The following is a 12,046-nucleotide window of genomic DNA, read 5'->3' as shown; positions in this document are numbered from 1 at the left end:
CACCTCTTCCCATTCACCTTGCACATAGCAGCACAAATCTGTCCCTGCCCCTCCCTAGCTCAGAACCTGCCATGGCTCCCCAGTGCCCTCAGCACAGAGCCTGGCTCCTCATCGTGGCCCCGGAGGTCTGAAAAGGTCTGGCCTGTACTCCTCCCTGGTCTCATTCCAGCTTAAAGTGCCTGGACCCGCGTCAGGTGTCCCCTCTGGGCGGTCACTAATGTCTCAGCCTCTGAACTGTGAGCCGCAGGAGGGCGGGTCCAGGACTGTCATGGACATTGATGGGTCCCCAGCACCATCCAGCCTGTAGAAGGGGTTCAAGGAAGTTCGTTGAATGAGGAAATGGATTAATTCTCCGTTTAAACTTTCGTTCCATAGTCCTTTCCGCTGTGCTTCCCTGTGCCCACCAGAGGGCGCTCTGACCCAACAAATATCGAATTCAGCGCGTCCATCTCCGGCTTTGAGAAACGAATAACAATTTAATCAACCTTTATTAATTTCAGCCCTGCTGCCTGCCAGGCCCCTGCTAAGTGCTCCACACAACTGATCTCTACATCAACAGCGAGATGAGACCTCATCAACATAACCAAGGAAAACGCGAAGCCAAAGAGAGGCAAAGCATTGTTGCAGACCCAGGTTTTCTGACCCCAGAACCCCAGCTCTCCGTGCCCTGGTGCGCACAGCCCCAAACTTGCTCTGTGCGTGGGCTTTTCATGTTTCAGTCACATTCCCACGACGCCCCGAAACAAATACCTGTTTCATCTATTGTCTAGTTTGTCCAAACAACCTGGCAAGTCCTTATGTCCTAACAACTTAGTAGCCATTTGAATATATATAAATTGAAAGAAAAACCCCCAATATTTTAATTCTTTTTTAAAAAAGATTTTATTTGAGAGAGCGCGTGTGTGCGCACGCACGAGTCGGGGGAGGGGAGAGAGAGAAGCAGGGAGCCCCACACGACCTTGATCACAGGACCCCGAGATCACCACCTGAGCGGAAATCAGACACTTAACTGAGCCACCTAGGTGCCCCTTCATTCTTAAATAAGCATAATTATTTACTAATGGGATATGTGTGCCTGTTGGGCACTGCACTTCTCAAACCTTGGGATCAAACTGAGCACCGCTGCCTTCATTCTCTGTTTCTCATGGATTTTTGGGTGGGGTTTGCTTTTTGTTCTCTGCCACCCGCGAAATCGCAGCTTCACGAAGCTATGACGTCATCGAAAGGCTAGTAGCGAAGGGCGAAGTTGCGAGCTACCTAAGCTGGTAGTTCACACAGTGTCCGACAGATGTCGCTGTGTTTCAATAAAAAAAGTTAGAATCTCTCATGGCTTGGGAACACGCGGTGCTCGTGCTTTTCAGCATATAAACAGGTAACTGTCAGAGCAGGTTTTTGTTTGAGAAGCACAGATAGTTCACGAAAAGCTGACTAAATATATACAGGAAACGAAAACTGAATCTCTACTTCACACTGCTATGCACCAAAGTGGACTCTAGAGTTCTATGCAAAAAAACCCACCACCACCACCGAAACCCACAAAAAACCATCCAGCTCAGAAGACTAGAATGTAGGGAGCTATCCTGATGAACTTGTGGGTTTGGATCAATAAGAGGTACATCTTTTTTTTTTTTTTAAGATTTTATTTATTTATTTGACAGAGAGAGACAGCGAGAGAGGGAACACAAGCAAGGGGAGTGTGAGAGGGAGAAGCAGGCTTCCTGACGAGCAGTGAGCCCGATGCGGGACTCGATCCCAAGACCCTGAGATCGGGACCTGAGCCGAAGGCAGACGCTTAATGGCTGAGTCACCCAGGCGTCCCAGTAAGAGGTACATCTAAAACAAAACTTCAAAAATATAAACCATCAGGCAAAATCCAGGTGAATCTGATTAGCTCTTAAAAGTTTTCACTACGCACAATAAAATAAATGGTAACTGTGTGAAGTGATGGGTGTGTTAACAACCTGATTGTGGTAATAGTTTCCCAGTATATGCATATACCAAATCATCCCATTGTACACCTCGAACTTATGCAATGTTATGTCAATTATTGCTCAATAAAGCTGGAAAGAATTTTTTTAAAGATTTTATTTATTTGAGAGAGAGAGAAAGAGCACGAGCAGGGGAGAGGGAGCAGCAGACTCCCTGCTGAGCAGGGAGCCCGATGTGGGGCTCGATCCCAGGACCCCGAGATCATGACCTGAGCCAAAACCAAGAGTTGGATGCCTGAGCCCCCCAGGAGCTCCAGAAGATGGGTTTTCAAAACCACTCTTTTTAGGGGGCACAAAAAAATTAAGCTTGAAGTCCACCATCCTAGGTGACTTTCATCTGCTATAAATGTTCTTATTTAACTTAAAGGGGAACAGAAGCACAGGACACAGTCCCTAGAAGAATGGAAATCCCAGGTTGATGGAGCAGGAAAAGTTCCTTCTGACCAAAGACCTGCAATAAAATTAAGCCAAGGTCAAGGAAAGGGGGTGAGGGTGGGCTGCGGCAGGCTCGACCCGCCAGCTGTCTTGTGTGTCGTTCCAGAAGGGTACACACTGGTACACACACATGTACAGTGTGATATATTCTTTCAGCCATACAAATGGCATCATTCCACACACCTTTCTACTCCTTGTATTTTGCCCTTAACAGCACTTCTCGGAGTTGATTTCTTATCAGGACACTTAGAGCTGTGTCTTGACCACAGCGAACTGTCTCTTTTATTTTTTTCTTGTTTTCTTTTTTCCTTTCTCCCTCCCTCCCTTCTTCTTTCCTTCTTTTTATTTTCTGGGGTAACGGCCTTATTGAGATATAATTCACATACCATGCAATTCACCCATTTAAAGCATACACTTCAGTGGCTTTATGTCCATTACAGAGTCATGCAACACCACTACAATTTTTTAACATTTTCATGACCCCCCAAAGAATCTGTATACTCATTAGCAGTCAATACCCACCTTTCTCCCTCCCCCTTCCCTCCCAGCTCCGGACCAGCACTTATCTGCTTCCTGTCTCTATGGATTTCTCTAGTCTGGACAGCTCATATAAACGGAATCATGGAATATGTGGTCTTTTGTGACTAGCTTCTTTGACTTAGCATAATGTTTTCTTTAAAGATTTTTATTTATTTTAGAGAACGAACTCAAGCGGGGAGAGGGGATTCCCGGATGAGTGTGGAGCCCAATGCAGGGCTCAATCCCGCGACCCTAAGATCATGACCTGAGCTGAAACCAAGAGTTGAACCCTCAACCAGGCGCCCTGACTTAGCGTAATGTTTTAAAGGTTCGTCATGTTGTAGCGCGTGTTAGTTCTTTGTTCCCTTTTTACAGCCAAATAATACTCCATTTCTTGGATGTACCCCAGTTGGGCTATCCATTCATCGGTCATGTGCATTTGGGTTGTTTCTGCTTTTTGATTATTACGAACAACGCTGCGATGAACATTCATGTACAGGTTTCTGTGTGGACAGATGTTTCCATTTCTCGCGGGTAGAGATCTAGGACTGGACTGCGGGATCATACGGGGTATTAGTCTGCTCGGGCTGCCATCACAAAACTTACCACAGACTGGGTGGCTTGGACAATGGAAACGCATTTTCTCATAACTCTGGAGGCTACAAGTCTGAGATCTAGGGCGGAGGTGACTTCTTCTGGGGCCTCTCTCCTTGTCTTGCCGATGGCCGGCTTCTCTTGCTGTCCTCACATGGTCTTCTCTCTGTGTGTGTCTGTGTCCTAATCTCTTGTTATCAGGACGCCAGTCATATTGGATGAGGACCTACCCTACTGACCTCATTTAACCACCTCTTACTGTCCCCGTTCACTCACTTTTGGAGGTACTGGGGGGTTAGGATTGCAACATATGAACTCGGAGGGGATGCAATTTGGCCCGTCCCATGTGGTTACTGTTTTACCTCTTGGGGAACTGCCAGACTGTTTTCCACAGCAGCATTTCTTTTTTAAATTGTATTTTTAAAGATTTTATTTATTTAAGAGAGAGCACGAGCAGCAGGGGGAAAGCAGAGGGAGAGGGAGAAGCAGACTCCCCACTGAGCAAGGAGCCCGATCCAGGACTCGTTCCCAGGACCCTGGGATCATGACCTGAGCTGAAGGCAGACACTTCACCGACTGAGCCACCCAGGCGACCCCCACAGCAGCGTTTGAATTTAAATGTGGCTGTTTTCTCTGCACTCCTCCTGCCCTCTCAAGAATTCTTGTGAACTGAGACAAAGCTAACCTAAATTGTTTTCAAATGTAGAGACATGCAGGCTTATTTAATGGTTACTCAACTTGACTCACTGTCAGACATTGTAAGAAGTATTAGCTAACTGCGACTTTGCTGGTCACTTTCTGTATTTAGGGCATCGATACCCCCCCCCCCCCCGTTCAGTCATTTTGGGGAGGTCCTCAAAAGACAGCGGCTCCTGCCCAGTGGACCTTGCGGACCAAGTGTTAAAGGAACTCAGCACAACTGAGTTAAGCTCGTGAATTTGGGTTTGATTCTCATCGCTGTGAAAAGCTCAGCATCGCTCCGGGCAGCCAAAAGGAGAACTTTGCCATAGTTCTTTCCGGCTCCAGTTTAACTATTAATAAAGTAGTTTTGGACGGTTTTCCTGATACACAAAAATAATGCCAAGACGTTTATTTTGTAGAGTCCACATATTCCTGTTGCTTTTTAATTACATGGATGAGCACAGGAGAAAGACATCTGGAAGGACCTACATCGAAACGTTAGCAGCATTCCTCTCCGGGATGGGGGAGGGAGCGGATAGTACGGGGAGGGGGGGTCATGAGCTTCAACTCTGTGTCACTGCATAACCACCAGCCAGAGCTTTTGGCTTCAGACAGCAATGATTACCATCACATTTACATTATCCGATTATTACCCCATTGCAACTGGGTTTGCTGGGTGAGTCTTGGGTTGGTCTCACCTGTGGCTGCAGTCAGCTGGGGCTGTTGGCCAGGACGGCCTGGGTTGCTTCCCCGCCACGTGGCCTCTCTCCCTCCAAGCAGTCGGTAGTGAAGCCCAAGCTGCCCTGCAAAACGGCTGCTGGCTTCCAAGAGATCATTCGTGGGAGCGAGAGGCCAGGCCTGGTAATGCCTAAGCCCCATGCTGACACAGTTATCCCTTGCAGTATTACAGGGCCCTCCCGGAGTCAAGGGCGGGGAAGTAGGCTGCCCCTAGTGGTGGGAGGGGTGACACGCACGTACATACAGACCCAGGAGGATTTCGCAGCAATGTCGGCAGGCAGCGGGGCCCAGCATCTGCACTGGGCAAAAATTATATTTTCTAATGGGAAAGGTGTTTTCTAAATAGTATAATAGCCTGTGGGAAGAGGTTCGCTTGAATCGGAATCTGTAGAGAGAACTAAGAGCTCGGACTGTGGGCCACTGCGGTAAGGTCGCTCTGATGAAAAGCTGGAATGGGATCTTCCGCAAACCACTCTGTTCACTTTTTCAGCCAGACACTAGCAACCAAAGGATAATAATGAACAACAACAACAACAACAACAACAACAACAACAGATTGATTTGTTTCAAAAGTCTTCCTTTGAAGGGTTCCATTCGCCTGGGAGTCCGAGATCTCTCATTACCGTGACGACCTCTAGTCACGTTTTTCCCCCTGTATATTCTTAAGATTTTTATTTATTTATTTGACCCAGAAAGAACACAAGCAAGGGGAGCGGCAGGCAGAGGGAGAGGGAGAAACAGGCTCCCCGCTGAGCAGGGAGCCCGATGCGGGACTCGATCACAGGACCCTGGAATCATGACCTGAGCTGAAGGCAGACACTTCACTGACTGAGCCACCCAGGCGCCCCCTTTTCTGTATATTCTTGCTTTATGATTTCCCCAGGCATTCCCTTGAAGTTTCGTGTAGAAGATACATGTTTGCTGACTGAAGCCAGAGGGAAAAACTAGACTTGACTTTCTTCTGAGATTATCCGACTGCCGTGGTCAAGTGTGTCCCATGACAGAATGCCAGCGACTGCGGTCTTTGTGCTCCTGTCCTGCGAGTGCCCGGCCCGAGGGCAGCCTTCCCATCTGCAGCAGAGGACAAGCCCACACAGGGAGGAGGCTTTACGAGAAGCTGTGGGCGCTGGCTCCCAGGACTAAAACCCCGCAGGACTCTGGGAAGTCTCACCTGGTCGGAGCCGATGGTTTGTTCCTTGAATCTCCAAACACTTACTTGAATTTTTACAGATATTTCCGATCGGTGGGGTTGGGCCACAGTTGCTCCCTCAAGTCGACTTTTGGCTCTCATTCATTCATTCCTCTAGCTACTGGATTATTTTAAATGTCCAGTTTGGTTTCCTTTTGAAGTGTATGGATTCCATGCCTCCCCTCTCCCCCATATTTAATATATCCAAATGCATGCTTACAGATACGTGTAGTGCAGAGTATTTTTTTAAAGCCTAAAAATAAGCCATAGACATAAAAGATTCACGTTACTGAATTGAGCTTTAGTTGGGGCTCGGGGGTTTGTGGCAGGCTGTGGTTCCTCTGGGCTCTGCTAGGGGTTTATCCTGAGAACACCGTGAGGCATGGAATTGCCTAGAACAGGAGAAGGCAGCATCAGGGCTCCATTGCAAAGAAACCTTGAAATCCTGGCCAGGGCGACAGGTGCTCAGCCCCATCTGGGGCGAACGTGGGTTAAGATGGAGGCCTGCCCCCTACATGGGAGGGGTGAGGGGAAGGGAGGGGCCAGGACAAGGCCATGGATGACAGAGCGGACAAGGCAGCCAGGCCGAGATGGGCAGGAGGAGGAGGAGGAGGAGGAGGAGGAGGAGGAGGCTTGGAAGGAGAGGATAAGGCTGGTTTTAGACACAGTGAAGGTTTCCCCATATTCCTCAACATGGTGACAGATTTCTCCTTTTTTATTAAGAAACTAATCTATGCTCTTTGAAAGGATTTAGATAAATACAAAATCATACACAATAAAAAATCAGCTAGGATTCTTCCACCCAAACTAAGATAACTCCTCTTGTGATTTGATCGTATACTTATAATTTTGGTTACACAAACCCAGGGATACAGATAGGCAGATAGGGCTATGCATGGATAAGGACGTGGTTAGACATGGACGCAGCTGCGGATATATGTATGTGCATACGGATAAGTCTGTAGATGCAGCCACAGACAGAAAGAGGCAGAGATATTACAGTGAGGTGAATGACGGCCCCCCAAAACATGTCCACATCCTAACCCAACGCCTGGAACCTGCGACTGGGGACCTCATGTGCGATAAAGGTCTTTGCAAATGTAATAAAGGATCTCGAGATGAGAACATCCTGGATTATCGGAGTGGGGGCTAAATGCAATGACAAGCGTCATCACGAGAGAGGGGAGACACAGAGAAGAGGGGACAAAGAGGCGGAGGTGGGAGCCACAAAATGCCAGGTGCCCCCGGGAGCTGGGGGAGGCAAGCAAGATCACCCCCTAGAGCCCTGGGATGGAGCGTGGCCCCGATGAGACTTTGATTTCGAACCTTTGCCTCCAGCATTGGGAGCAAAGGAAAAAAAAAATGTTTCTGTTGCTTTACGCCGCCCAGTTTGTGGGGCTCTGTTACAGCAGCCGTGGGTGGGGAGCACAGATGGGTCTGGAAGGCGGCAGGGAGATCACCGCGGATCCAGATCCAGATGTGGGCACGGCTGCCGACGTGGCGGTGGCCGTGGCCGTGGATACGCACCCGTGTCAGGGGAGGCAGATGTTGATGGGCCCACAGGCATAATCACTGTGGCTGCCGGCACAGACAGACAGAATCCAGATCTGGAGGAAGCCCCAGTGAAGGACCGGAGCCAGCCCAGGCTGACTGGGGCGCCACCGCAGACGTCACAGGCACAGAACACCCCCCTCCCCTCCTCCGCCCCCCCCCCCCCCCCGGGCAAATGCTCCGCAGCTGAACTCTCAAGGTTTTCCGGAAAATCCCGAACATCCTGTAATCGTTTCAATGCCCCCAGTGAGCCTGCTCATTCCTGGCTTCTGGATAATGATGATCATCTTGTGCCCCAAAATGTAAAAAATGCTGTTCCCAGAATGTCTGCAGGGTTCTCGCTTTTTCCTCTCTCGTTCAAATCCTGTTTCCCTTTGCGCGTTGACAGCGGTCCGGAGCCCACCTCCCTCCCCTTCACATGCCAATAACTATTTTAGTATCAGGCTTTGGAGCCCAGGAAGGAGGAGGGAGCTAGAAAGGAGGGAGGGAGGGCAGGGCCAGTAAGGAAGGAAAGGAGGGGAGTGTGCACCCTGCCATATGGGGACCCGGCAGCCAGGGCCGCTGAACCAGCTTCAAGCTCCGGAGAGAGAAACTGCCTCCATGCATCATGGGGCAGCTGTGGGAAAGAGGCCCTCTCTTCTTCCCCCAAGATTCCTTTAAACACCCCTGTCTTCCTGATGGGAAGACTGAGGCCCAAAAAGAAGGGGAAATTGAGAGAAGTGTAAGCCTCAAATACGTTGATCCAGGCTTCGTTAAAATTGGTAGTTGGAACCGAATAACACCGGTTAGAAATATGTGTCTCCTGCACAGACATGAGGATTAGGACAAATCAGGTGCATTAAGAAAAAGTCACTCCCTTTACCGAGGGACTTCGCTGAAAACTACGTCTCTCTTCTGTTTGCTGAAAGGGTCAAAAGCCTTCCCCCAGATGTTCCGCTTTTAGTGTTCGTATCAAAGGTTTTAATTTCCCGGGTCAGGACCCACATCCTCGCAGTGTTCTCAGGCAGGCACCTGGCTGCCTCTGTGCTTGTCTCATTTGTAAGATGGGGCAACATGTTGTGACCCCAGAGACCCCCAGGTCTGGCTACCTCCGAGTCTCGGCTCTTGTCCAGTGGGGCAGCTGCCTGGGTCCATCACAGCTGGCGGGGCTGGGAGGCTTCTGAGACCCCTCCTGGCTCTCCGGCTTCTCCTCTGCAGCCACCCCCAGCTCCAGCAGGCCCTCCTCAGGCAGTGAGGTATCTTAAGGGCCCCTCATTCATGCCCAGCCTCCGGGGACCCCCACATTTGTTCCTGCTCAGACCCCAAGACCTTCCAGTGGCCTCTGACCTGACACACATCACGGTGTCTACACCTGATCTCAGTGCGTCCCCGCTCCGCCACTCCTGTGCACCGCCCATGGCTCCAGCTTGGTGAGCCTGGCCTCAATTCTAACCAGGGTGGGGTCCCCCATCCCAGCATCTGCAGCCTTGCTTCTTAATTACCTGTTTTCACGGACATCTCTTGGCCAAACTCCCTTTTAGAATTTAGACACTGGTTGTTTCTGTGATTGTTCAACTAACTGCCTTGAACCTCAGACCTAAGGTCATATAGATCTGTCCCTACTGATGCCTTTAAAACTTATGGACATGGGGCGCCTGGGTGGCTCAGTCGGTTAAGCATCTGTCTTGATCTTGGAGTCCTGGGATCGAGCCCCGCATCGGGCTCCCTGCTGAGAGGGGAGCCTGCTTCTCCCTCTCCCTCTGCTGCTCCCACTGTGTGTGCTCTGTCAAATAAATAAATAAAATCTTAAAAACTAAATAAAACTAAATAAAACTTATGGATGTATTGAGACCTTCCCCCAACAAGTCCCTCTCCTCCTCTGTCCCTCCTGCCTCACCACCCCACCCGTCACGCTGTTTATGGTTTTAGCTCTCGTGGGTCTACCTCCCGATTTTCTTCGTTCCTTTTTTTGTTAAGACATTAAACGTTACCAAGATGTCCATCGCCGGACCTTCCCACCTCCCTCATAGCATCTCCTGAAGTGGTTTCTCTTTCAATTTAAAAAATTCCTCTAGTGGCCACTCGGGGAAAGGTAACACCCCACGTACCAGAACAAACTCCAAACAGACCCAAGATCCAGACGGAAAGCACGACATTGTACAAACGTGGGAAGAAAGCCTGTCGGGATCTCTGTGAAACCTGGGTGTAGAGAAAGTTCTGACCCTGACTCACAATGCAGAGACCATGAAAGCAAAACCAATACATTCGATCTCATCAAAACAAACTTCTGCCTGGCCAAAGCAGCCCACGCCAAGTCTCAAGAGAAAGGGTTGGCATGTGAACTGAAATATGGTTAAGACTTACACAGAACATAAATAAATTTTTACAATTTAGGAAAAAAAAAAAGAGAGAGAAAGCCCGGGAGGAAATTCTTTGCGACATATTTCCCAAACACCGGGTCTTCCAGTATACCCCTCCCATGCTGTTCCAGCTGGAGGTCCCCACCCCGAGTCTCATGAAGAAACAGCAGACTGACCCCAAATAAACATTCTTCTAAAGGGGGAAAGATCGTATTCATCGCAGAGTCAATGTCATAAAAGAGAAGCTGAGGAAACGTTCCAGATTGACGCAGACCCAAGAGAACTAAGGGCGACACAGGGCGCGCCCGGGTCCGTGGACACGAACGATGCACGCGGCGCAAGGACGTAAACACAGACATTGTACCAGCGTGAGGCTTCCCTAGCGGGTAGTGTGGTTACACGAGAGGACCCTGACTCGTAGGAAACGCGCACCGAAGGACACAGGGGTAAAGGGCCAGGACCTGCGCGAGGCGACGGTCCCCCAAGTGGCTCAGGAACCGCTGGCGGGCGCGCACACAGAGCGTAAAGCAAACGGAACAGAACGATTTGTTCGTAGGTGAATCTAGGTAAAGGGTAGACGAGTGTTCTTTGCATTTCTCTTGTAGCTTTTTGTGCAGTTAGATTGTTCCCAAATAAAAAGTTACAAAAGAAACCAATCAGGATTTTATGAGGAATGCTGGTAATACACGATCTAGAATCCAGTCATCCTTGACACATAAAGCCAAGCGGCTGACCAATTACATGCTAGCTATGGGCCTCTCCTTTTGGAAAAACTGCATCTCTGGGCTTAAAGTTAATTCTGGCATCTTGAGCTCAACCCAAAACTCTACCGTGAATCAGAAATTTGTACAAATAGGGGCGCCCGGGTGGCTCAGTCGTTAAGCGTCTGCCTTCGGCTCAGGGCGTGATCCCGGCGTTCTGGGATCGAGCCCCACATCAGGCTCCTCTGCTGGGAGCCTGCTTCTTCCTCTCCCACTCCCCCTGCTTGTGTTCCCTCTCTCGCTGGCTGTCTCTCTCTGTCAAATGAATAAATAAAAAAATCTTAAAAAAAAAAAAAAGAAAGTTGTACAAATAAAGGTATTTATTTCTATTTCCCTGCCCGCTGAATCTGGGTTGGCCTTAGTGACTTGCTCGACGGGCACAATGTGGTCGTGGCGATGCAGTGGGGCCTCCAAGGGCAGGTCATGAAGACTCGTGGGCCCCCTCCTGGGCAGGCGGGTGCAGGTGTGCCCCCCCGTGGGAGCCGCCTGCCACGCCGGGAGAAGCCCTGTGTGGGCGCTCCAAGGACCGTTCCCAGCCTGCGGCCTGTACCGACTGCTAGGACTCGGAATGAACCACCGTGTCCAGCTAGGCTTGTCTTCTAGTCTCCAGATGACTCTGGCCCCAGATGTCACCTGACTGCAAATGCCGAAGACCCCAAGTGGGAACCGTACGGCGAAGCCCCGCCAACCCACAGAACTGTGACAGATACACAGACATCTACAGCCAGTGAGCAGTCTGTTGTGCAGCCATGCAGTAAGTAAAGGACTCCCCTTGTCCAGCTCCGGGGAGGGGACCTCAAAGCCCAGGAACGTCCTCCTTGATGAAGGACGTTGTTTACCTAGTGCCCTGGGCCACTTGAGGTGGTTTATGCTGGGGACCTGGGTCACATGACATCAGCTTGTGTCTCCGGAGACTAAGGTGTGGTCGAGGCAAAGTGACCAAGCCCAGTAAAGACCCTGGACAGCAAGGCTAGAGTGCGCTGCTTCTGTGCTGGGAGAAATCAGTGCGTGTGACTCCACTGTGTGGGGGACACCTGGGAGCTCCAGCCTGGGCTCTCCTGAGCTCCCCGCTACCCACCCCTTGTCTCCGCTGGTTTTAATCTCTTTCTGCTGTAATAAACTGTAACGATCACAGCCTCGCTGAGTCCTGTGAGTCCTTCTAGCAGATGGCTGCACAGGAGGGGTGGCCTGCGGACTCCTGACAGCAGCTGTCAGAGGCACGACCCCGTGTGCCTGCGGAGACGGCGGCTC

This window comes from Ursus americanus, chromosome 21, assembly GCF_024610735.1.
Source record: "Ursus americanus isolate L20-20 chromosome 21, mUrsAme1.1.p, whole genome shotgun sequence".
NCBI classification, from domain to species: domain Eukaryota; kingdom Metazoa; phylum Chordata; class Mammalia; order Carnivora; family Ursidae; genus Ursus; species Ursus americanus.
This window is presented reverse-complemented; position numbering follows the sequence as displayed.